The sequence below is a fragment of the Anomaloglossus baeobatrachus genome, chromosome 6 (genome assembly GCF_048569485.1).
Source record: "Anomaloglossus baeobatrachus isolate aAnoBae1 chromosome 6, aAnoBae1.hap1, whole genome shotgun sequence".
NCBI classification, from domain to species: Eukaryota; Metazoa; Chordata; class Amphibia; order Anura; family Aromobatidae; genus Anomaloglossus; species Anomaloglossus baeobatrachus.
The window spans coordinates 448,956,662-448,983,410 of record NC_134358.1 but is presented as its reverse complement, the minus strand read 5'-3'; the positions used below and the strand labels follow the sequence as shown (position 1 = coordinate 448,983,410).

Here is a 26,749-nt window from a genome sequence, read left to right as displayed (position 1 = left end):
CTCCGGGATGCTGGCCTTCAGGGCAGAGTGGCAAAGAAAAAGCCATATCTGAGACTGGCTAATAAAAGGAAAAAGATTAATATGGGCAAAAGAACACAGACATTGGACAGAGGAAGATTAAAAAAAAGGGTTATGGACAGACGAATCAAAGTTTGAGGTATCTGGATCACACAGAAGAACATTTGTGAGACACGAAACAACTGAAAAGATGCTGGAAGAGTGCCTGACGCCATCTGTCAAACATGGTGGAGGTAATTTGATGGTCTGGGGTTGCTATGGTGCTGGTAAAGTGGTAGATTTGTACAAGGTAAAAGGGATTTTGAGTAAGGAAGGCTATCACTCCATTTTGCAACGCCATGCCATATTCTGTGGACAGCGATTGATGGAGCCAATTTCATACTAAAACAGGTCAATGACCCAAAGCACACCTCCAAATTATGCATGAACTATTTAGGTAAGAAGCAGGCAGCTGGTATTCTATCTGTAATGGAGTGGCCAGCCCAGTCACCAGATCTCAACCCTATTGAGCTGTTGTGGGAGCAGCTTGACCGTATGGTTAGCAAAAATTGCCCATCAAGCTAATCCAATTTGTTGGAGGGGCTTCTGGAAGCATGGGGTGAACTATCTCCAGACTATCTCAGCAAATTAACATAACACCTAGAATGTCAGAGGTCTGCAAAGCTGGAATTGCTGCAAAGGAGAATTCTGTGCCAAAAGCAAAAGTTCGAAGGATAAAATTATTATTTCAAGTAAAAATCATTATTTCTAACCTCGTCAATGTCTAGACTATATTTTCTATTCATTATGAAACTCATTTGATAAATAAAAGTATGATTTTTCATGGAAAAGACAAAATTGTCTGAATGAACCCAAACTTTTGAACTGTAGTGTATATTACATATAAGGCTATGTGCGCACGTGTGCGTAATTCATGGTTACGCTGCGCTTTGTAGCGCAGCGTAACTGCATGCGCCCTGCGTCCCCTGCACAGTCTATGGAGATTGTGCAGGGGCCGTGCGCACATGGCGTCTTAGAGCGCAGCGCTTCGGCTGCTGCCCGAATCGCTGCGTTCTAAGAAGTGACATGTCACTTCTTCCGTGCGCTTTGCCGGCAGCCCCTGCTCTGTCTATGGCAGGAGCTGCAGGCAGAGCGCACGTTCTCGCCGGCACCATGCGCTTCAGAACGGAGCTTTTCAGCTGCGCTCTGAAGCGCACCTTTTCGGTGCGGTGCAGAGCGCACACGTGCACACATAGCCTAAATGTGTGTGTATAAATACACACAATAGATATAACAATTCTGCACACCCGTTAAAATTATAACTTTTTTTTTTACCTACGTACCCGTGTTAAACTGCCAGGCTTTGGTCTTGTAACACAAAAAAAGAAAAAAAAAGCCAAGAATCATTTGAGAACTTTTTCCACCTTTGTCACCTATAATCATATCATTTTAGAGGTGTAAAAAAAAAAAAAAAAAAAAAAAAATAAAATAATGTGTTTGCAAAGCTGTGAACACCCTGTCTTAGGCTGTGTGCACTTTGCGTTTTTTCATGCGTTTCCGCAGCGTTTTGAACTGCAGCGTTTTAATGCCAAAATGCATGCGTTTTGATTTTCAAGCAAAGTCTACGGGAAAGTGGGCTTTCTTGTGCGCCCAATGCTGTTAAAAACGCTGCCTTTCAGTTGCAGAAAATTTGGCAAAATCTCTGCGTTTAAAGAAGCAGCATGTCAATTGTTTTTGCCATTTTGGCAGCGTTTTGATAACAAAGTCAATGAGAAGTTTCAAAACGCATTCTACATCAAAATCCTAGCATTTAACATTCTTGCTTGACAAAATAAACGCATGCGTTTTTGACATTATATTAAGGGTGTGATATGTCCCTTTACACAAACAGTCCGACAATTAAATTTATGAAAATCAATAATTTAATGCTATTTGAAGCATAACTATTAGGCCTAAGCCACACGGCGAGAAAATCGGTGCGAGTGGAGTGCGATAAAACATCGCATTCCACTCGGACCAATTCTAGCCTGTGTGTCAGCACACATGAGCGATTATTTTCTCAGCCCTAATCGGACCGAGAAAACAATCGCAGCATGCTGCGATTGTAATCCGAGACTCTTTCTCTCGCACCCATTCAAGTGAATGGGGCGAGAGAAAAATCGCACTGCACTCGCGGTACATCGGTGTACTGTGCATGCAGAGCGAGAATGTCTATAGCCGGCTACACAGGCGAGAGGGAGAGAAATCCCTCCCTCCCCTCCTGAGTGCCGGCCCGCCCCCTGCAGCTGAGGTCTGCTCGCACGAACGGACCTCAGTTGCAAGGACACAAGCATGAGACTCGGCTCTGCTGTACTGCCAGCACGAGCCGAGTCTCATGCAAGGGGATCGCAGTAGTCCCCGTGTGGCCCCAGCCTTAGGGCTAAGCCACACGGCGAGAAAATCGGTGCGAGTGGAGTGCGATAAAACATCGCATTCCCCTCGGACCAATTCTAGCCTGTGTGTCAGCACACATGGGCGATTATTTTCTCAGCCCTAATCGGACTGAGAAAACAATCGCAGCATGCTGCGATTGTAAGCTGAGTCTCTTTCTCTCGCACCCATTCAAGTGAATGGGGCGAGAGAAAAATCGCACTGCACTCGCGGTACATCGGTGTACTGCTAGTGCAGAGCGAGAATGTCTATAGCCGGCTACACAGGCGAGAGGGAGAGAAATCCCTCCCTCCCCTCCTGAGTGCCGGCCCGCCCCCTGCAGCTGAGGTCTGCTCGCACGAACGGACCTCAGTTGCAAGGACACAAGCATGAGACTCGGCTCTGCTGTACTGCCAGCACGAGCCGAGTCTCATGCAAGGGGATCGCAGTAGTCCCCGTGTGGCCCCAGCCTTAGGGCTAAGCCACACGGCGAGAAAATCGGTGCGAGTGGAGTGCGATAAAACATCGCATTCCCCTCGGACCAATTCTAGCCTGTGTGTCAGCACACATGGGCGATTATTTTCTCAGCCCTAATCGGACTGAGAAAACAATCGCAGCATGCTGCGATTGTAAGCTGAGTCTCTTTCTCTCGCACCCATTCAAGTGAATGGGGCGAGAGAAAAATCGCACTGCACTCGCGGTACATCGGTGTACTGCTAGTGCAGTGCGAGAATGGCAATAGCCGGCTACACAGTAGAGAGGGAGAGAAATCCCTCCCTCCCCTCCTGAGTGCCGGCCCGCCCCCCGCAGCTGAGGTCTGCTCGCACGAACGGACCTCAGTTGCAAGCACACAGGCATGACACTCGGCTCTGCTGTACTGCCAGCACGAGCCGAGTCTCATGCAAGTGGATCGCAGTAGTGCCCGTGTGGCCCCAGCCTTAGATCACAGTTATCATTTTAATAAAATAAGCTATTTTGTGTATAATTTTATGCATGATTTTTATTTTTTGCCTTTTTTTCCATAGTGTTTGAAGGTTTAAACTTTATTTAGTAGTGTATTTCTATTCAAAACGCATCTGACTTTAAGCAATTAAAAAGCATGTAAAAACGCAAGCGTATTTTTAGCGTTTTTGTGGTCAAAACCAAATTTGACAAAAGACAATTTCTGCCAGAGGATGCGTTTAGAACTGCAACAAACTCAACGCAAAGTGCGCACATAGCCTTATAATTAGGGAAGGGGTTGTGTTCAGAATGATCCAACCACATTTAAACTCATTCATAAGAGCTCGGCACTACACTTTTATGCGGTACAATCACAATATTATTTCAAAATTGCAATCTGTTGCATATGTCTGACATTTCTCCCCATTTGGTCTTCATCAGAAACATTGCAGAGAGTTAAAAGCACATCAATACTAGAGTAAATGTGGAATAGCAGGACCGACCTGGAAGAGACAAGGGCGCTACTGATGAAGAAAAATACGGCGAAACATCAATTAGACACATGCAGTAGATGGCAATTTTGAAATGAAATCATTATGGTATTGCATAACCGTGGCATGCCAAGCTTTTCTGAATATTTGCTACTAGGGTGGAACCCTACTTGAGCACGCCTATTCTTCCTTTTTAAAAGAGGGTCATGTACCGTATGGCTATGTGCGCACTAGGCGTTTTTGCCGCGTTTTTAGCGGCGTTTTTTACCGCGTTTTTGTGCTGAAAACGCAGTGACATTGCTTCCCCAGCAATGTCAATGGGTTTTCAGAAGTGCTGTCCTCACACAGCGTTTTTTTTTAGCTGCGTTTTTGTGGTGACCACAAAAACGCAGCATGTCAATTATTTCTGCGTTTTCCACTGCGTTTTTCACTCATTGAATTCAATGAGATGTTAAAAGCGCAATGAAAAACGCATATAGCCGCGTTTCTATGACTAAAAACGCAGCTATACACGCAAGGGGTGGGCAGTAAAGTGACGTGTACAGGAAGAGGATTCCTTCTGTTGGTAAACACAGAAGCATGAATCCTCCCGGTACCGTCACCGCTGCCTCCACCTCCCGTCCTGTGCATGTCAGCTCCGTGTCTGGGAGGGAGGTGGAGGCAGCGGCGAAAACCAAAGTGAACAGTAGAAAAAAAAAAATGTCATATACTCACCTGTCCGCAGGGTCCCGGTGCCATGCCCGCTCCCATCTCCTCCCGGTCCCGCCGCTCTGGCTGTGTGCAGTCTCCCCGGGGCAGGACCTTGCTTGCAGGACCTGGCGCTGATCACCTGATGCAGTCACCTGACGCATCAGCTGATCGCGGTGTCGCCGGCTTTTTCGCGCCGGCCGGCTATCAGCTGATCCTGCCGTCAGGGGACTTCATCAGCTGATTACCGGCAGCTCCGGCAGCGATCGTATAGGATCAGACTCCTGTCCAATCGATCGCTGCAGGAGCTGCCGGTAATCACCACAGCACATAAGTGAGTATTATTTTTTTTTTTTTTTTCTACTGATGCATCAGCTGATTGTATAACCGGCTTTTATACAATCAGCTGATGTGTGATGTGATTCACATCCTTGAACCTGACACATCATCTGATCGCTCTGCCTTCCAGCAAACCGATCAGATGATATTGGATCCGGATTGGACGGCGCGGGACCCTGACCCAGGATTACTGCGGAGGGGGGTTTATTTCAATAAAGATGGAGTCACTAATTGTGTTGTGTTTTATTTCTAATAAAAATATTTTTCTCTGTGTTGTGTTTTTTTTTTATCATTACTAGAAATTCATGGTGGCCATGTCTAATATTGGCGTGACACCATGAATTTCGGGCTTAGGGCTAGCTGATAATATACAGCTAGCCCTAACTCCATTATTACCTGGCTAGCCACCCGTCACCAGGGCAGCTGGAAGAGTTGGATACAGCGCCAGAAGATGGCGCTTCTATGAAAGCGCCATTTTCTGGGGTGGCTGCGGACTGCAATTCGCAGTGGGGGTGCCCAGAAAGCATGGGCACCCTGCACTGTGGATTCCAATCCCCAGCTGCCTAGTTGTACCCGGCTGGACTCAAAAATTAGGCGAAGCCCACGTCATTTTTTTTTTTTAATTATTTCATGAAATAATTAAAAAAAAAGGGCTTCTCTATATTTTTGGTTCCCAGCCGGGTACAAATAGGCAGCTGGGGGTTGGGGGCAGCCCGTACCTGCCTGCTGTACCCGGCTAGCATACAAAAATATGGCGAAGCCCATGTCATTTTTTTTTTCTTTTTGGGCAAAAAACTGCATACAGTCCTGGATGGAGGATGCTGAGACTTGTAGTTCTGCAGCTGCTGTCTGCTCTCCTGCATACACTAGTGAATGGAGGATGCTGAGACTTGTGGTTCTGCAGCTGCTGTCTGCTCTCCTGCATACACTAGTGAATGGAGGATGCTGAGACTTGTAGTTCTGCAGCTGCTGTCTGCTCTCCTGCATACACTAGTGAATGGAGGATGCTGAGACTTTTAGTTCTGCAGCTGCTGTCTGCTCTCCTCCATACACTAGTGAATGGAGGATGCTGAGACTTGTAGTTCTGCAGCTGCTGTCTGCTCTCCTGCATACACTAGTGAATGGAGGATGCTGAGACTTGTAGTTCTGCAGCTGCTGTCTGCTCTCCTGCATACACTAGTGAATGGAGGATGCTGAGACTTGTAGTTCTGCAGCTGCTGTCTGCTCTCCTCCATACACTAGTTCTGCAGCTGTCTGCTCTCCTGCATACAATGAACATTTTGAAGAAGGAAATGACATCAGACCTTTTTTTTTTTTTTTTTTTTCATCAACAATCTTTAATGGCATTGTGCACTGATTAAAAACGCAGTGAGCAAAAACGCAGCAAAAAACGCACCAAATCGCGGCAAAAACGCATGCGTTTTTGCCGCGTTTTTTTAGCCGCGGGTGCGTTTTTTAGACAAAAACGCACATAAAAACGCACATAAAAAACGCAGCGTGAAAAAAACGCCTAGTGCGCACATAGCCTTACAGCAATTTTTTAATTCAATATGTAAAGTTCTATAGCTGTTCTTTATCAAATTTTGGTGACATTTTCTTGGTTGTATTTTACTGAAAGTCATGGTTCATGCACAGCTTACAAAACAGTAAAGGGGGTTTCATTGTTGAAAGTTGAGTCAGAGGGGTAAAAAAATAATAAAAATAAAATAAAATTCTAAGGCATTAGATATATGATGGCGCCCTGACGAAGGTCATCAAGGTATGTCTTAAATTTAGAATAACAGTGACAGTACCTAGAACTGGACGCCCCTCAAAAATTGAAGAAAAGACAAAAAGAAATTAGTCCGGGAGGCTGCCAGCCAAGAATGACTGCTCAAACCGAGTAGAGGTGCTTGGTGCAACATGGTGTGGGCAAACATTTAAGTGCCCCTTCCCATCCATATCCTCCCTTCTCTGGCTCTATGATGCCAGAGCGGTCAATCAAAGAAGGGGATGGGGTGCAGGTGAGGAAATGTACATGAATGTCTGTCAATGTGATGCACAAGCACCTATACTTGGTTTGAACAGTCATTCTGTGCTGACAAGTCTCTTTAAAGGAGTTGTCTGGTCTAAAATCACAAGTCTGCAGTCGCTCCGTGTCACTATGTCACTGCAGACTTGTGAATCCTCACATTGTACTCACTGTGAGCTGTAAAGATTCATCAGTGTCAGAGACTGAAATGGCAGTCACAAGAATATGATATGCATACTCCTGGCAACATTCTGACTAGATGGGCACAGCCTTGCTCAATACACTTGCATTGAGCAAGGCTGCACACATCTAGTCGGAATGTGGCCGGCAGTAGGCATATTGCGTGACCACTTTTTCCCTACTCGGACATTAGAGAATCTTCACAGCACAGCAAGTACAATGTGAGGATTCACAAGTATGCAGTCATATAAAATGACTGTAGATTAGTCATTTTAGACTGGGACAACTACTTTAATAAAACAATCTACAGTGATTTCTGGCAAGTACTGGTTGTGCACTGCATGTGACAACTATGTCCCGCATTCTTTATATGTCTGGCATGTGAGGTGGGGGGGGGGGGGTAAGACAGAGGACTTTTCTTACAAAGAAAAACATCCAAGTCTGGCTACGTTTTGACAAAACCTACCTCAATTTTGACAGAAGCAAGTGGGGAAACATGTTGTGGTTTGAGAAGACCAAGGTTTAACTTTTTGGTCATAATTGCAAAAGCTATGTTTGGATCAAAGTCAACACTACACATCACCAGAAGAACACTATACCCACACTAAAGCATGGTGGAGGTAGCATTATGCTTTGGGGTGTTTTTGTGCAGCTAAAACTGGGACAGATACACCCAGAATTAATTGAATTGTACAAATTATAGGGGAAAGTAAAGGTGTAAAAAGTCCTAAAATTATTTTTCTTTGTAAAATAAATATATTTTTTTGCATGACAGAAATCTGACATGGCAACAGGGGTGTGCAACCTTCTTATATTGTGTATATACAGATACAAAAAAAAAAGCCAACAAATATGATAAAATATTACTGTAATGGTGGCATCCTTTGTGAAATATAACACTGACCTCTATTTTCTGTAGTGTTCTAAAAGACAATAGTTTTAGGTTTGAATTTCTGAAAGATAAATTTCCTGCACACACCGACCTTCAAGCTATCTCTAAAAGAACATTCAAATTCTCCATCTATGGCTTTGAAGCTGCCTGCTGAGAAAGCATGTCCAGTTCTCATAGATAAGGTTTGAGGTATGCACACAACAATGGCAGTATGGCCACATTATGTTAACCAAAGACTTGAGATGTAACCCATAAACACATTAGATTGAAATGAATATTCAATTATGTAATATAACCACATCAGTAAGAGGCTAATGCAACCAATAAGATATCCAAGTTCTGTTTGTTATCCATTTGTTACGCCCAAAAGGATACTGAACAAATATGTATTAATGTCTAATAAACGGGTAGTCTTCCATACTTAGACCTCTGCTGGTGTGTGACCTTCTTCCCTCCGTCGATGGCATTGATCTTGGACACGAGGCTGATCCCTGTACGGCTAGTCCCCATAGCTGACGTGACATTACAAATGACTTAACTGCACTGACACAAGGCTAATTCTTTGTTTTTACCACTCACTTTTTAAAGGGAACCAAACATCAGCATTTTCCTGTATAAGGTGCAGCCAGTGCAGTACTGGCACTATCATGCACAGTGCGTACATACCATCAGGGGGCAGCTCGGGTGTTTAGGCAGTGAAATACAACTTTATAAAGTTTGAAATTTCGTGCACTTTTTGATTGACGTGTGCACCTCTGCAGATAATGTCCGGGCGGGTTATGCAGGAGTTCCCCGCCCCCCCACCAGCCTGTTCCTCCCTCTCTCCGGGCTGGTAATGCACGTGTTCCCCGCCCCCCCGCGCCGCCTGTTCCTCCCTCCATCCCTCTGGCTGTATGTAAATATCTAATCTTCAGAAACATGGCGCCGGAGTGGGCCTCTGCGCATAGCGCTTATCTCCGGCGCCATGTTTCTGAAGCCCCCGCATTATACAACTTGGTGTCTGAGAGGGCGGCGCATGCGCCCTCGTTTCTTCACAGCCCATTGTGACCGCGGGAGTGCGCGCGATTAGAACAGGACAGAACAGCTGACCGGAGGACGCGATTACCTGCTGCTCCTGTATCGTGCCGCCCCAGGACACCGGGCCAACACACCAGCCGGTGTGACATCGCTGTGGCGCCGCCCTCTCAGACACCAAGTTGTGTAATGCGGGGGCTTCAGAAACATGGCGCCGGAGATGAGCGCTATGCGCAGAGGCCCACTCCGGCGCCATGTTTCTGAAGATTAGATATTTACATACAGCCAGAGGGAGGGAGGAACAGGCGGCGCGGGGGGCGGGGAACACGTGCATAACCCGCCCGGACATCAGGAGAGAGGGAGGAACAGGCTGGTGGGGGGGGGGGGGGGGGCGGGGAACTCCTGCATAACCCGCCCGGACATTATCTGCAGAGGTGCACACGTCAATCAAAAAGTGCACGAAATTTCAAACTTTATAAAGTTGTATTTCACTGCCTAAACACCCGAGCTGCCCCCTAATGGTATGTACACACTGTGCATGATAGTGCCAGTACTGCACTGGCTGCAGCTTATACACGAAAATCCTGATGTTTGGTTCCCTTTAAGAACCACAGCTTTGATTTTTATTTAAAGATAGCTGTCTGATGGCTTTTTTATTTTTTAGGAAGCCTGATGTAGTTTTGAGTGACACCATTCACTTTATCATAGTGAATTTGGTTTTCACAGTAAACTAGGTTTGTGCTAAATATTTTTCTAATTTCAACAATTACACAACAGCAGTGACTCAGCACTGACCATGGGATGGTGAGTAAAGGACAGTTTTTTTGAGGGGTGGGGTGTTTAAATCAACTGCAGTCAAAGTATAGGGGTTTTCAGAAACTAGAAAGCTTCAACTGAATAACAACCTTGCAAGGGACCATAGATGAGCTAAACTTGGATTATATAGCTGTAGGTATACCTAAACCAAACAATACTACAAAATACTGCTAATACGGGAACAAATAGGTCAATATGTCACAAAGACAGATACCAACAAACTGTGTGCTGCAGAAGAAAGGCATGCATGTGTGTTGTCCAGCAAGGAAGCCTCTCAAAGCCCATGCACATAATGACCATCTGCAATTTGCCAGGGCCCATGCTGAAAAACTGAAGACTACGGGATACTGAGGAGACAGCTATCAGTTAGTGCCTGGTGGTGGTTATCACTAGAAGTCCCAGAAATTTCGAGCTCTCTGGGTTCCAAAAGGTAGAAATGTTAAATGACCCCTCTCTGGGACTTCTAGTGGTAAAGGCGTTCCTCACTGTGTACTAAGCAGTGACTGAAGCCACACTGCTAAAATTGAAAGCCTGAGGCTGCTGGAAGGAATAAAGTAAATTTCTTCCCTGCAGCCGTGTTTTTAGTGCGACAGAGGCACTGCTTTAGAATGCTATTAACCAGCAGATTAACCCAATATCTCCAGGTTAATAGCGCTTTTTGACATGAAATGTTCCCTTTAAAACCTTTGTTAAAAAAAAATAAATATATATTTATCAATGGTTTTTACTTACGCGTCCAATGCTGAATCTTCACCACTGCTCCTGGTGTCTATAATTGTCACGTCAGCAACACTGCAGCCAATAACTGACCTTGGAGGGTTTTAGCAGCTCACGTTGTCAACTTGGACCGTTGCTGAGCTCAGTTATTGGCTGCAGCGCTGCTGATGTGACGTTCGCGCTGCAGACAATAACAGGCACCAGAAGCGGCACAGCCTTAGGCTAGTTTCACACATCCGGCTTTTCGCCGGATTTGGCGCACGTCAGTACAGTGTATACAGTACAGTGGCAGCGCTGTAACTTCCAGGTCACATGACAGCATGTGACCGGAGCTTGTCGCGCTGCCACTGTACTGTATACACTGTACTGGCGTGCGCCAAAGCCGGATGTGTGAAACTAGCCTAAGCGCTGAACCTTGGGAAAGTGAGCAGCAAAGGTCAGGTGTTATTTTTTCTTCTTTTTAAACTGACTGCAGTCACAAGATTTCAGAAAACCCTTTTATAACAAGGAAACTGTTCAACAACTTAACAAGGGACAATAAATACTGCATTATATGACTGTACTACACCAAACAGTACTACAAAACACAGCTACGGTACTTTCCTTATGTTCAGGTAGTGAATACATATACTTAAACTGTGGCTAAAAACATGCACCAAAACCAGGCACTGAAGAGCAGGTCAGTTTTGGTGAAGTCGGTAAAATCAGAGTGGAGTGTGGAAAAATAGAGAAGTCAGAGGTTTATGCTCAGACTCCACCTCTGTGACATTAAGTGGTGAGTAAGAAGCAGATAAATGACAGCAGAGACAATTCACGTGAGAATACCAGACCGGCAGGCAGCGAGGTGTATATCCAGGGGAGAAAAGCAGTAAATCAGGCTTCACACGACACCACTTCCTCATACATAAAAGTGACAAGACGTCTTTATCCTTCTGAATCTGTGCGACTTAGGAAAACAGTTTATAACATGGCACAAAAACGGCAGAAACCTCGTCAGGAATGATGAGTGGATAGTAACTATTAGTGTTCGGCTTATTCGTAACGAATCCCAAAGGACTATTCCGGTATTCATCATGAATAACGAACTTAATACAAGTCAATGGAGAAAATGGAGCATTTTTTTTTGTCGTAACGAATACTGGAATAGTACTCTATAGTCTGTAAACATGAACTGAACAGGAATAGATACTATTCGCACTTCTCTACTTATCAGTAATGTGCATTATCTGCACTGGAGTGTCAGGAATAAGAGTACACAGCGCGGGCACGTCTACAGCCAGTCCTAACATAATTCCACCACAACGCACATGGAGCCTTTTCTCACCCACTTGCTTGATCAGTAAGGTTCCAAGGTATCGGAGCTTCTCACAGGCCGAGATTGGAGGAGACCGTGGTACCAACCACAGAAGAGATCAGGGTTGTATATATATTTATATTGTTCTGGGAGGATACGATGGTAGGCAGGGTGGTCATATACAGTGTGTCCACCCATATCCTGTCCATCACCATTAACTTGAGAACGGCGGCAGCTATAGGTAAAAAAATGGTGTCTAGGTATAGTAAAGTAGCCATGCGCTACGCAATGAAACCACCTATAGCTCCACCTGGTGGAAAATAACGGAGTTAGCATTATTATCTCAAACGGAACACGATACAGAAAAAAAGTGAATTAAAAAAATTGTAGGGCATCATCAATTCAATACGAATCGACACCTTGCATACAGAAATGCTACGATATGAAACCCATGACCCCCCCCCCCAAAAAAAAAAAAAAAAAAACACTGAATGCTGGTCACTATATGGCGCTCATTTAACTTTAATGCTCAGAGTGGCCACCGTCAGCTGCAATGCACATCTGGACTCTGGCCAGCACACTGTATCTTGCTGCACGTTGTGCAATATGGTAGGTGACATGTTTGCACAAGCATCTGTGATATGTCGTCGTAGGTCCTGCAATGTTGGTGGAGGGGTCGCATACACCTGCTGTTTGATGTGACCTCACAGAAAGAAGTCCAGTGGGGTCAGGTCAGGTGAGCGCAGAGGCCACTCCACGCAGCCACCATACCCAATGACTTGTAGGAAGGTCTCCATGAGGTATCGCTTCACGTCCACAGCCTTGTAAGTTTTACACGTTCTAATGATATCATTTCTGTATGCCAGGTGTCGATTCATATTGAATTGATGATGCCCTACAACTTTGTAATTCACTGTTTTTCTCTCTATCTCGATTTCAAGTTAATGGCGGTGGACAGGATATGGGTGGAGACACTGTATAGTGTTTGTAAGGGTATATTTATGTATCGGACTACAGAAGCCTAATTATAGAAGATTATTATTAGTCAATTGTGTGGCACTGTTATTTCAGCACTACAGGGTGGTATAATGTGATTTTTATATCACTATAAGGCTGGAGTCACACTTGCGTGTATCTCATGTGAGGATCTCACCGCCCGGACTGGCAGGCTTGTCTCCTTTACAGAAGCCGGTCAAGCTTCATATATTTCTTTGCAGGAGAGCTGGTCCGGGTGATGTGATCCTTCAGCGAATCACACACAAGTGTGACTCCAGCCTAACGCCTTGTGTGCACTAGAAAAAAGGATTTTTCTCAAGAAATTTCTTGAGTCTGAAAGATTAGCGCACTTGCGTTCAAAAAACGCACCAATAATGCACCAAAAAACGCATGTGTTTTTACCGCTTTTTGATGCGTTTTTTTCCGCAGGTTGGCCCCTGCGTTTTTTACCATTATCTATGGCAGAAAACGCAGGTACCTGCAGAAAAGAAGTGACATGCACATTCTTTTTCTCAAGAAATTCTGTAGAAAGAATGTTCTTCAGAAAAAAAACGCAGTGTGCGCACAGCTAATTTTTTTTTCCATAGGTTTTGCTGGGGACTATCTGCAGAAGAGTTACAACCACTTCCTCAAGAAATTTCTGCGAGAAAAAAAAAAAAAACCACACGGGTAAAAACGGAGTGTGCACACAGGGCCTAATGGTGCGATCATATCTGTGTATATAAAATTGCTGAGATTCCCTGCCAGAAAAGGTTGTTTTTTTTTTTCTCACCTTGCATCCATATATCATGAAGATATGATCGCACCCTAAGGCGGTATAATCTCAGCATTGTAGATCGGTATTTTCATAACACTAGATGGTAACAGTTATAGAAGATACAAAAATAATGACAACCCTGCTCATAAGAGCTTACAATCCACAATGGAGTGAGGTGGGGGTGACACAAGGTTCAAGTTACACAAGTGTATATCAGTATTATAATAGCACTATGGTGTTTATGCAATGTATGAAAGTAATATTAAAACACTAAAAACTATATGTATGTCATTATTATAACAATATATGGCAGTATTATACCTCTACATGATAGGATAATGTATGATCTGTATGTCAGCATTATTATAGCACTGTATGGTGGTTAGTGATGAGCAAATACAAAATATTTTGGTTCGGGTTATTCGTACTAAACAACTAGTACTATTCCAGTATTCATGAATAATGAACCTAATGCAAGTCAATGAGAACCTGAGCAGTTTTCTTGTAGATTTCCCAGACAAATGCTTGTGTTCCCCATTGACTTGCATTAGGTTCACTATTTGTGACAAATTCTGGAATAGTACTAGTAACAATAAAAAAGGAGAGCCCGCACTGTCTGAGAATGGCATGCAACAAATAGTGTAAATTCACTAATTATTACAACTGTACTATAATATAAAATGAGATTTTAGCAAACAATTGATCCCTTTTTTGAGCCACCCCTGCCACTTCACGGCAAATCTCAATGTGAGGGTCAGACTCTGTATTTTCATTGTGCCACGCGGCCTTCTAATTACATTAAAAGCAGAACCATATTGAAACAACACATTTACTTGTAACATTTCAAAACCGCTTCCATGCTGCAAGGAGAGGCAGTGCGAATAATAAAGTCAGCCCAGGCCCAGCATGTGCAGCAGATACCACACACAAGGACAATGTCAGAACTGGCCCTCACATTGCCAAACCAGCAGCCATGAATGAAGGCGGAGCAGGCCCAAGTAAATGGTGCCTAATTAACAATGCCTGTTGAAAAGGGTGAGGTGGCTGAGTGTGAACAGCCACCAAAATTAATTTTGATAGAAAGAGTATTCAAACCAAACCAGGTGGGCACGGCATGATGGGGGTCAGCCACCGGGACCAATAAGTAACAAATTTTTTACAACATGGAAGCGGTTCTGTAATGTTACAGGTATGTGTTGTTTCAATATGGTTCTGCTTTTAATGTAATTAGGAGGCCGCATGGCACAATGAAAATATAGAGTAGGACCCCCCCCTATTGAGATTTGCCGTGACGTGGCAGGGGTTGCTCAGAAAAGAAAAAAAAAAAGATCAATTGTTTGCTAAAAATCTAATTTTGCATTATAGTACAGTTGCAATATGTGAATTTACACTTTTTATTTATTGCATGCCATTCTCAGACAATGCGGGCTCTCCCTCATTATTGGACTAGTACTAGGGATTTGCTCTGAATAACCAGAATATTTAGTATTCGCTCATCACTAATGGTTGTATAAAGTGAGCAGTGTATGTTAAAGGGATTTTCCAGGATAATCAACAGAAACACTGTGGAAAGAGAGCGCAATAGGGTCTTACCCTAAAAACAAATAGGGTGAAAATCACATAGGTTACTCACCAAGTGGAGTTGTGAAAGTCACAACCACTATACGGGCATAGACAATGGGTCAGCGGCAGCAGTTACCCCTTGGATGAGTAGAATTATTCTATGAGAACAGGGTATTTTGGTACCGCGCCAACGACCACTCATGCAGGAGATGAATTTAACGTAACTTTATTCCATGCTCAGGTCTACGCGTTTCAGGAGGCTCTGCTCCCTTCCTCAGGACAATACAGGCACAAGAAACATCAAAATCCACAGACACAGAATGGGCTGAAAACATATACCTTCAAGTGTGACGTCATAGGTCCGCCCACTTCAAAAAGAAAAAAATCGGCGGGAATTCTATACATTCACTATGTGACGTAGTAACATGATTTGAATGCAAAACCAACTTATCTTCATTGTAGAAATATCTGTTAAAATAAACATCAATAATCCAGTATAATAAAAAGAAAAAAAGAAAAATGAGTGCCGTGTATTTATTATTAATGACAAAATATATAGGAAAAAAGGGGGGTGGTGATAATCAATATGTGAACCAGCAGGATGGGTCAGAATCGAACCCACAGAAACATAGAATCAGTCTATGAAACAAGTGTTTTAGAGGATAAGACCCTTAGGCCAAACAGTGCAGACAGAGGTGAACATAGAGAAAAAATGTTTTATTTCCTCAAAACAGCATCATCTTATAAAAGGCAAAGCCCTAGTGGTGCAAGTGAACACCATGTGAGGGGTCCAGAGTAAAGGAGCTACAGGTATCAAAAGCACTGGGGTCATGAAGTTCAAGACCGTGGGAAAAAACACTAATGCGCATGCGGAAAGCAAGATAAGAAGCCGGAGTAATGTGCGGGGTCGAGCAAGTTCAAAAGCATGGGAAAAAACACTATTGCGCATGCGGTGTAAAGAAAAAAAGATTGCCGTGCTGATAGCCACGGGAATCTAATGCTATGCACAGGAACATACATGAAATTATAAAGAGCACTATAGGGGTATTCCACAGCCAGAATTTCAGTGAGAATCAAACCCGGGGAGTTCAGACAAAGGAACCTGGATAATTCAAGTAGCTGTACGGCCTGTGCCATTCCCTACAACTGTCAAAAGGGAAAACAAATACCATATATACTGGCGTATAAGACGACTTTTTACCCCCTTAAAATAATGGCTACAGTGGGGGGTCGTCTTATACGCCGGATATACGGGGGGGGGGGGTGTATATATATATATATATGTACACTGCAGCGTCCAGGGGAGGTGGGGGCAGCAGCTCTGGAGCACAGGGGAACGCTGCGGGCTGCAGCCTTTGATCTCCTGCACCCGCTCATATAATATGCACAGCCGCTGTCCATCTCCAATGGTGCTGAAATCGCACGCAGTGAGGGGCTGGGGGAGCGGTGCATATTATATGAGCCTGCGTCCCAGTGTGATCGCACATGCCCACCCCTGTGTTAGATTTGGCCCCCAGGCTGCTGCTCATTCTAAAATAAAAAAGCTTTACTTACCCCTGCAGCGTTTCTCCCAGTGTCCCTGCTTCCACTGTGATCAGGCAGGCAGAGAGCTCAGGCTGCTGTGCCGATCACATGACCGCACTGAGAACCAGGAAGTGGAGGAACAGAAGCACGGAGCCAGACAGGAGGGAGCTCAGCGCTGGAGGAGGTAAGGAAAGAGGGTTTTATTTTACTTTGGGCAGCAGCCTAGGGGCCATATCTGACACAGGGGGACTTGTGCGATCTATAGGGGCCATGGGCAGCACTATGGGGGCCATATCTAACACAGGGGGACTTGTGCGATCTATATAGGGGCCATGGGCAGCACTATGGGGGCGATATCTAACACAGGGGGACTTGTGCGATCTATATAGGGGCCATGGGCAGCACTATGGGGGCGATATCTGACACAGGGGGACTTGTGCGATCTATATAGGGGCCATGGGCAGCACTATGGGGGAGATATCTAACACAGGGGGACTTGTGCGATCTATATAGGGGCCATGGGCAGCACTATGGGGGCGATATCTAACACAGGGGGACTTGTGCGATCTATAGGGACCATGGGCAGCACTATGGGGGAGATATCTAACACAGGGGGACTTGTGCGATCTATATAGGGGCCATGGGCAGCACTATGGGGGCGATATCTAACACAGGGGGACTTGTGCGATCTATAGGGACCATGGGCAGCACTATGGGGGCGATATCTAACACAGGGGGACTTGTGCGATCTATAGGGGCCATGGGCAGCACTATGGGGGCGATATCTAACACAGGGGGACTTGTGCGATCTATAGGGGCCATGGGCAGCAGCATGGGGGCGTTATCTAACACGGGAACGTGTGCAATCCATAGGGGACCATAGGCAGCACAGGGGAACGTGTGCCATCACAAGGGGGCTATATTCAATATAAGGGGGCCATATCCAGATTAAGGGGGCTAATTTTAGGATGGGGGGCTATGAGGGACATATACCCTATATGATTTGTTAGAGGGACACTGGCATTATAAGATGGACCCCATTTAACATTAAAAAAAATAAATTCTCTTTTCCTTCACCAAATTTGGGGGTGCGTCTTATAATCAGGTGCGTCTTATAAAGCGAAAAATACGGTATATATCATACAGCAGGGGTCGGGAACCTATGGCTCGCGAGCCAGATATGGCTCTTTTGATGGCCGTATCTGGCTCGCAGACAGGGCTCCTACCTGTCTATGGGCAAATGCCGGGGCCCTGGAGAGCCGGGGGGGCCCACTCGGCCTCGTCAGTTCTCCTGTCCCTTGGCCGGGGCCCACTCGCCTTTATAGTTCTGCTGCCCCCGGCTGAGTTCCGGGGACCGCAGTCCTCGGCAGCAATCTGCGGCGCCGTCACTTTAAGGCGCGCAGACATCCTGTTTTGAATTTCATCTGTGGGCGGAGCTACCGCCTTCTCAGTCCCACAGATGAAGGAGGCGAGCTTCTGTCCGGCGCTGTGTGGCCCCCTCTCTACCGTGACCTAATCGGGTAAATGCCCTCCCCGCCTCCCCATTATGGGCCCCGGTGAGCTGCTTCTAACCCCCCAGATGTATGCCCTGCCAACCCCCCCCCCCCGCCGATGCCGCGGGTGCTGTACCCGCCGAGCCGCGGGTGCAGGCCCCACAGAGCAGCAGAGTTGTGTGTATTTGTCTGTATGTAGCAGAGTTGTATGTGTTTGTCTGTATGTAGCAGAGTTGTGTGTGTTTGTCTGTATGTAGCAGGGTTGTGTGTGTTTGTCTGTATGTAGCAGAGTTGTATGTGTTTGTCTGTATGTAGCAGGGTTGTGTGTGTTTGTCTGTATGTAGCAGGGTTGTGTGTGTTTGTCTGTATGTAGCAGGGTTGTGTGTGTTTGTCTGTATGTAGCAGGGTTGTGTGTGTTTGTCTGTATGTAGCAGAGTTGTGTGTGTTTGTCTGTATGTAGCAGAGTTGTATGTGTTTGTCTGTATGTAGCAGAGTTGTGTGTGTTTGTCTGTATGTAGCAGAGTTGTGTGTGTTTGTCTGTATGTAGCAGAGTTGTGTGTGTTTGTCTGTATGTAGCAGAGTTGTGTGTGTTTGTCTGTATGTAGCAGAGTTGTATGTGTTTGTCTGTATGTAGCAGAGTTGTATGTGTTTGTCTGTATGTAGCAGAGTTGTATGTGTTTGTCTGTATGTAGCAGAGTTGTATGTGTTTGTCTGTATGTAGCAGAGTTGTGTGTGTTTGTCTGTATGTAGCAGAGTTGTGTGTGTTTGTTTGTCTGTATGTAGCAGAGTTGTGTGTGTTTGTTTGTCTGTATGTAGCAGAGTTGTGTGTGTTTGTCTGTAGCAGAGTTGTGTGTGTTTGTCTGTTTGTAGCAGAGTTGTATGTGTTTGTCTGTATGTAGCAGAGTTGTGTGTGTGTGTTTGTCTGTTTGTAGCAGAGTTGTATGTGTTTGTCTGTATGTAGCAGAGTTGTGTGTGTGTGTTTGTCTGTATGTAGCAGAGTTGTGTGTGTTTGTCTGTATGTAGCAGAGTTGTGTGTGTTTGTCTGTATGTAGCAGAGTTGTGTGTGTCTGTTTGTAGCAGAGTGTAGTACCATTGTTTCAGTCCAGTTGTGGCTTTATACAGCAGGGAGGAGCATTCCTTGCTGTACTAAGTGAAGATTGGAGCGATTGATCTGTCAATGGCCCTTTAAAAACATATTGTACGGCTCTCGCGGAATTAAAATTAACATGTTGCAATCAAAGCAGACTTTTTTTCATTTGGGAGTGGGGTAGTCTTATACAGTGAGTATATCCCAAATTCTATATTTTTAGGGCAGAAGTTGGGGGTCGTCTTATACGCCCAGTCGTCTTATACGCCGGCATATACGTATCTGGATTATCTATTTCCATGGACGAAAGTGCAAACATTATACCAATGTGATGGAAAAAAACCTTTTATAAAAACCAAGATAGTCGAATGGTGATCTCAAGGGTGAAAAGTGAAATACAAAGACAACGCACCACAAGATGCTCCGAAGCAAAAAATAAAGGCATCCACATGCATATACCTGTGGAAATAATCACACACATACGTGCGTGAATATCACACACCCACACATATGTAAATAACCCACACAAATAAAAAAACCAATATACAAGAATTATAAAAAGGAAAGGCAGATACAGACAAAAATTACATTAATATAAAACATATATATATAATATCTAAAATTGTATCATGTTAAGATATAAGGTGAGACCTGGTAATGAGCTGGATTAAAACCATTAAGCCAGAAAAAAACAGGCATTAAAAACAAGACAACGACAAATATACATATAAAACAATTAAAAAAATATATATATATCTGTAAGGATTTTTTTAAAAAATGATTGATCCCAAAAAAAAACTTAAAACCCCGAATTGTCAGGATAAAATGTATAAAAAATATAAAAACATGTGAATACAAGGGAAAATAGATGTGGAAAAAATTATTTCACTAATAGATATACATCTCATCAATCTTTCAATCTAAAAACCACTAGTGAAAAAGATCGGTTACCTCATTAAGCCCCATAGGTTTAAGCGTGTTAAGTTTGTAGATCCAATAGGTTTCTTTTTTGTTTAGTAATTCATTACGATTAGGGGTATCTGTTCAATAGGAGTCACTTTTAAGCTGAACTTCTTGTCGTGAACCATGGTCATATGCCTAGATAGGCCATGGAGCATAAACCCAATTTTTATATTGTGTCTATGCAAATTGATTCGGTTATGAAGAGCCTGCGTGGTCCTGCCCACATAACGCATGTTGCAGTCGCACTCGATGAGATAGACAACAAATTCAGATTGACAAGTCAAGTGACTCTTAATGGTGAACTCAGTGCCTCCTGGAGAAGACCCAAAAGACAACCTTCTATGTTGTATGGATCTACAACATAGACAGTTTTTCGTACCACATTTAAAAACTCCAATGGGTTTATTGATTATTGGTCCTGGGGAAAACGTCCTAAGCCTGCTGGGGGCTAGCTGATTCTTTAAAGTAGATGCCCTCCTAAACGTAATGCCGGGTTTTATTGGGAGAACATCCTTCAAAAAGGGATCATTATGAAGAATGCTCCAGTGTCTTTGAATGATATTTTTTAAGGCCACACCATCCCTACTATATGTAGTCAGGAAATTTAAAGAAAAACTGGGATCACTTTTAGTCTTGTTTTTAGTATCTAAGTAATTCTTTTTCCCTTTGATCAAATCTATTTGTTGGGACTTTAAATTTTCGTTATAGGCTCTTTTGATCACTGAATGTGGGTATTTTTTATTCAGAAATCTGCCTTTTAGGACCCCCGCCTGTTCAATAAAATCTTTATCCAGAGTACAATTTCTGCGAAAAGGGATTTTCCACTCAGCCTCCCTGGGTCCAGCACTGTCTCCCTGCCGTTACTCAGGTCCTGAGCTCAGTGATTGGCTACAGTGAAGCGCACTGTCGACATGATGTCATTGCTGCAGCCGAAACACCGAGACCTGAGCAGTGGCAGGGAGCTGGTGCCGGACCTGGGGAGGTGCAGGACCGGCTCCGTTATATTACAGTGTTGGGAATTCATTTTCCTAGAAGTGGGAAATCCCTTTAATATCCTCCTGAGTTGAATATGGACAGACATTCAGTCCTGGCAATAAAGCTGCACATACCAGATCTGCTGCAGAGACTTTCCACAGCCAATCTGTGGAAATCCACAGTGACCAGTCAGCACCGTACTGTGCGGATCCTGCGGTCCTTCTAGACGTCACCTGCAAAGTTAGATATAAAGTAAACCCAAAACCACATATAATGCACAGCGCTGCCCGCGCTCCGGGGTCTGGGGCACAGCGCTGCCCGCGCTCCGGGGTCTGGGGCACAGCGCTGCCCGCGCTCCGGGGTCTGGGGCACAGCGCTGCCCGCGCTCCGGGGTCTGGGGCACAGCGCTGCCCGCGCTCCGGGGTCTGGGGCACAGCGCTGCCCGCGCTCCGGGGTCTGGGGCACAGCGCTGCCCGCGCTCCGGGGTCTGGGGCACAGCGCTGCCCGCGCTCCGGGGTCTGGGGCACAGGGCTGCCCGCGCTCCGGGGTCTGGGGCACAGGGCTGCCCGCGCTCCGGGGTCTGGGGCACAGGGCTGCCCGCGCTCCGGGGTCTGGGGCACAGGGCTGCCCGCGCTCCGGGGTCTGGGGCACAGGGCTGCCCGCGCTCCGGGGTCTGGGGCACAGGGCTGCCCGCGCTCCGGGGTCTGGGGCACAGCGCTGCCCGCGCTCCGGGGTCTGGGGCACAGCGCTGCCCGCGCTCCGGGGTCTGGGGCACAGCGCTGCCCGCGCTCCGGGGTCTGGGGCACAGTGCTGCCCCCGAGGGTGACAGGATGCCCAGTGATGGCCTTATACATCACTGTAGGATGCTGTAATACAGAGCCCTGAACATGATCAGTCGGAGGGCAGCACAGCTGGGATTAGGGGGCTGTAGTCTGGATTCTACTCTGATAATCCAGATATAACACCCTCAGCGTCACACAGAGGCATACACGGTGCGCACTCACCTCACACACAGCAGCGCCGGCACAGGCTCATCAATGCCGGCTCGGTGCACCCCGGACCGGGCTCCCCAGCTGAATACCTGGTACTCTGCCCTCGGAGGACTGGAGGGCGGAACTGCGGCTCTTCCGGACACAGAGGTTACTTTTGGTTTTGTTTCCAGCAGCTGCAAAACTGCACTGAGCTGTCCCGGGTGCGAGTGGACACCGGAGAACACAGCTGCTGGATATCACACGGTGCGGAGGGGACCGGAGCACTCATGACGGCTCAGGCTGCCCTCCCGGTGTCGCCGGCGTGCACAACCGGCTGTGTGCTGTCACTGACACGCTGCGCTCTAAGCCTCGGTTGCAGTCCGGTCACGTGATCCGCGGCGCCTTCCTTGCTTGTTGTTGTGCGGCGTCAGTGGGTGACGTCACAGCACTGAGCTAATGACTGGAGCAGTCACGTGTCTGCTATTACCGGACAAGTTGTGTTATTTTCCTCCTTATGATTTTGTTATGGTTATTATTTTGTGATTTCACAATTAACCCCTTGACCCCTGGGCGATTTTCTGATTTTCATTTTCAGTTTTTTCCCCCTTCTTCTGGAAACCATAACTTTTTTTTATTTTTCCATCAATCTTGCCATATGAGGGCTTATTTTTTGCTGGACGAGTTGTACTTTTGAATGAAACTATTAGTTTTATTACATATTGTGCTGGAAAATGGGAAAAAGAGTCCAAGTGCGGTGAAATTGCAAAAAAAGTGCAATTCCATGATTGTTTTTGGGGTCTTTTATTTACTACATTCACTATATGGTAAAACTGATAAATCTGTGTGATGCCTGAGGTCAGTGCAAGTTCATAGACACCAAACATGAATAGGTTTACTTTTATCTAAGGGGTTAAAAAAATTCTGAAGTTTTGCCAATAAAAGAACAGTGCTCTTACTGCCATTTTCCGAGACCCGTAGCATTCTCATTTTTGAGGATCTTGGGCTCAGTGATGGCTTATTTTTTGCGTCTTGAGCTGATGTTTTTAATTATACCATTATTGTGTAGATGCGATGTTTTTGTCATCTGTTATTTTATTTTACTACAATGTTGCAACAACCAAAAACCGTAATTCTGGTGTTAGGAATTTTTTTTTTCGCTACGCCATGTACCGATCAGATAAATAAATTTTATATTTTGACAGATCGGGCATTTATAAATGCGGTGAAACAAAACATGTGTACTGTATATAATATATATACAATCATATGAAAAAGTTTGGCCACTCCTATTAATGTTAACCTTTTTTCTTTATAACAATTTGGGTTTTTGCAACAGCTATTTCAGTTTAATATATCTAATAACTGATGGACTCAGTAATATTTCTGGATTGAAATGAGGTTTATTGTACTAACCGAAAATGTGCAATCTGCATTTAAATAAAATTTGACCGGTGCAAAAGTATGGGCACCTCAACATAAAAGTGACATTAATATTTTGTAGCTCCTCCTTTTGCAAAAATAACAGCCTCTAGTCACTTCCTGTAGCTTTTAATGAGTTTCTGATCCTGGATGAAGGTATATTTGACCATTCCTGTTTACAAAACAATTCCAGTTCAGTTAAGTTGGATGGTCGTCGAGCATGGACAGCACGCTTCAAATCATCCCACAGATGTTCAATGATATTCAGGTCTGGGGACTGGGATGGCCATTCCAGAACATAGTAATTGTTCCTCTGCATGAATGCCTGAGTAGATTTGGAGCGGTGTTTTGGATCATTGTCTTGCTGAAATATCCATCCCCTGCGTAACTTCAACTTCGGCACTGATTCTTGCACATTATTGTCAAGAATCTGCTGATACTGAGTTGAATCCATGCGACCCTCAACTTCAACAAGATTCCCGGTGTTGGCATTGGCCACACAGCCCCAAAGCATGATGGAACCTCCACCAAATTTTACTGTGGGTAGCAAGTGCTTTTCTTGGAATGCCGTGTTTTTATGCCTCCATGCATAACGCCTTTTTGTATGACCAAACAACTCAATCTTTGTTTCATCAGTCCACAGGACCTTCTTCCAAAATGTAACTGGCTTGTCCAAATGTGCTTTTGCATACCTCAGGCGACTCTGTTTGAAGCATGCTTGCAGAAATGGCTGCTTTCTCATCACTCTCCCATACAGCTTCTCCTTGTGCAAAGTGCGCTGTATTGTTGACCGATGCACATTGACACCATCTGCAGCAAGATGATGCTGCAGGTCTTTGGAGGTGGTCTGTGGATTGTCCTTGACTGTTCTCACCATTCTTCTTCTCTGCCTTTCTGATATTTTTCTTGGCCTTCCACTTCTGGGCTTAACAAGAACTGTACCTGTGTTCTTCCATTTCCTTACTATGTTCCTCACAGTGGAAACTGACAGTTTAAATCTCTGAGACAACTTTTTGTATCCTTCCCCTGAACAACTATGTTGAATAATCTTTGTTTTCAGATCATTTGAGAGTTGTTTTGAGGAGCCCATGATGCCACTCTTCATAGGAGATTCAAATAGGAGAACAACTTGCAAGTGGCCACCTTAAATACCTTTTCTCATGATTGGATACACCTGCCTATGAAGTTCAAAGCTCAATGAGGTTACAAAACCAATTTAGTGCTTTAGTAAGTCAGTAAAAAGTAGATAGGAGTGATCAAATCAAGAAATTGATAAGGGTGCCCATACTTTTGCACCAGTCAAATTTTGTTTAAATGCGGATTGCACATTTTCTGTTAGTACAATAAACCTCATTTCAATCCAGAAATATTACTCAGTCCATCAGTTATTAGATATATGAAAGTGAAATAGCTGTTTTGCTAAAAACAAATTGCAATAAAGAAAAAAGGTTAACATTAATAGGGGTGCCCAAACTTTTTCATATGACTGTGTATATATATATATATATATATATATATATATATATATATATATATATATATATATATATGATGAGTGAGAGGTACCGGGCACTGTTATTCCACTGATATAAACACAACAGTCCTAGAGTGAGAGACTGCAAGCCTGGGTGCGGGTCCTGAAGATGAAGACCATACAAGATCCAAAGGAAGGCAAGAAGGGTCACACTCCAGAGCTTAGAGCAGGAAGACTTTAATCCAGAATCGGATCAGGGATACATGTGGTGGGGGAGGGTGAGGACGTGCAACGCCAGACAACGGCGGGCCGTTTCGCAAACAGATTGCTTCTACGGGTCCGGTGAGTTCAGGGACGTGGCTACCGCCCTCTTTTAAACAGATGGGGCAGGTGCAACGTCACTGAGTGCATAATAAAAAACATTTAAAATCAGTATCAACATTTGCAACTAATACTGGAGCCGGCATAAGGCAATATAGAAATGCAAAATTAGCATAAATACATATAAAGCATTACATCCAGGGTATAGCTAAAGCAAGGAAACAAATGATATATTAATCATATATATTATATCAAGGCAATTGCTATATTAGTTATATTTTTCAGTCAATGCGTATATAAGAGACAAAAAAGTATGTCAGTCAAACAAGAGGAAATCTGTCAGTCAAAAATTATAGAAATACAGACAAGTCGGTGTCTCTCTCTAACGGTTGGACTGTTGCCTTCAATCGGGACTTGGTTGTTGGGAGACCCAGAGGTCCCCTTCACTGACGGATTTGGCAAATTCACGGCGACTCCTAGCCTTGCCGGGATCCGAAAGGCCCCTGCCAATGGTGCTGGCTTCTCTTCGTATACCGCTCCGGTACCGCCGGGCCACCACCCGTCCACGGTCCTTTCGGCAACCTCCAAGCAGCCTCTCCTGCAGACGGTCACCGCCGTCTGCTAACCTTGCTGTTCTCAGTCCGGGGCACACACCCGGACCAACTTTAGGCTTCCTCAACTGTCACTTTCTCTTCCACCTTTTTACTCCTTTCTCTTGCTCCTCTACCACTTCACTTCAACTCCTAAACTCATCTCTCACTACTCTGAACTCTAACTTCTAACTCCTGGTTTTCCCGCCTCCAGGGCTGTGAACTCCTCGGGCGGAGCCAACCGCCTGGCCCACCCCCTGGTGTGGACATCAGCCCCTGGAGGAAGGCAACAAGGATTTTTGTGTAGCTTTAGTGTACCTATCTGGGGTGTAGGGTGTGGTGGTGTCATGACCTGTGACCCCTGGCTTGCCCAGGGCGTCACACCCTCCCCTTACCCCTGGAAATAGCATTGATCTATTTCAGGAGCTAGTTTTAAAAGATCTTCAGGCACTTAAATATCCTCCGCTGATTCAGAATCTTACTTCTAAGGAAACCGCTGCGCTAAAAATCTTGCAATCCCAGAAAAATATTATCATACGTAGAGCGGACAAGGGGGGCGACAATGTTCTTCTGGAAAGGGAGGCATATATGCAGGAAGCTCTAAGACAACTTAGTGACATTAATGTCTACAAAAAAATTACCTAGTGACCCTACATGGGCCTATATCAAAAACCTTAGAAGCTTTCTGCATAAGAGTGTATGTGCAGGTGTTATAACTAAAAAAACTGCTGAAAGATTGCTTCCCCTGCCCGAATAAGCCCCATTGGTATTACCTACCAAAGATCCACAAGAACAGTGTCTCCCCCCCACTGGCCACCCGATAATTT

The 26,749-nt window shown here is 44.9% G+C and overlaps 1 protein-coding gene across 5 annotated transcripts in view; it reads right to left on the bottom strand.

Annotated features, from left to right (window-relative positions):
• AZI2 (5-azacytidine induced 2) overlaps positions 1 to 22,505 on the bottom strand; it is a 92,377-nt gene extending 69,872 nt beyond the window's left edge. The window contains exons 1-3 of one of the 5 annotated variants that reach the window (XM_075315255.1): positions 22,152 to 22,504; positions 21,282 to 21,380; positions 1,341 to 1,365 (exon numbers count right to left, since the gene is read on the bottom strand). The gene's annotated coding sequence lies outside the window, so the exon portion shown is untranslated. Of the gene's footprint in view, positions 1 to 1,340; positions 1,366 to 21,281; positions 21,381 to 22,151 lie in introns of all 5 variants that reach the window. The other 4 variants (XM_075315254.1, XM_075315256.1, XM_075315257.1 and 1 more) reach the window with 4 other exon arrangements.
• Positions 22,506 to 26,749: the final 4,244 nt, after the last annotated feature.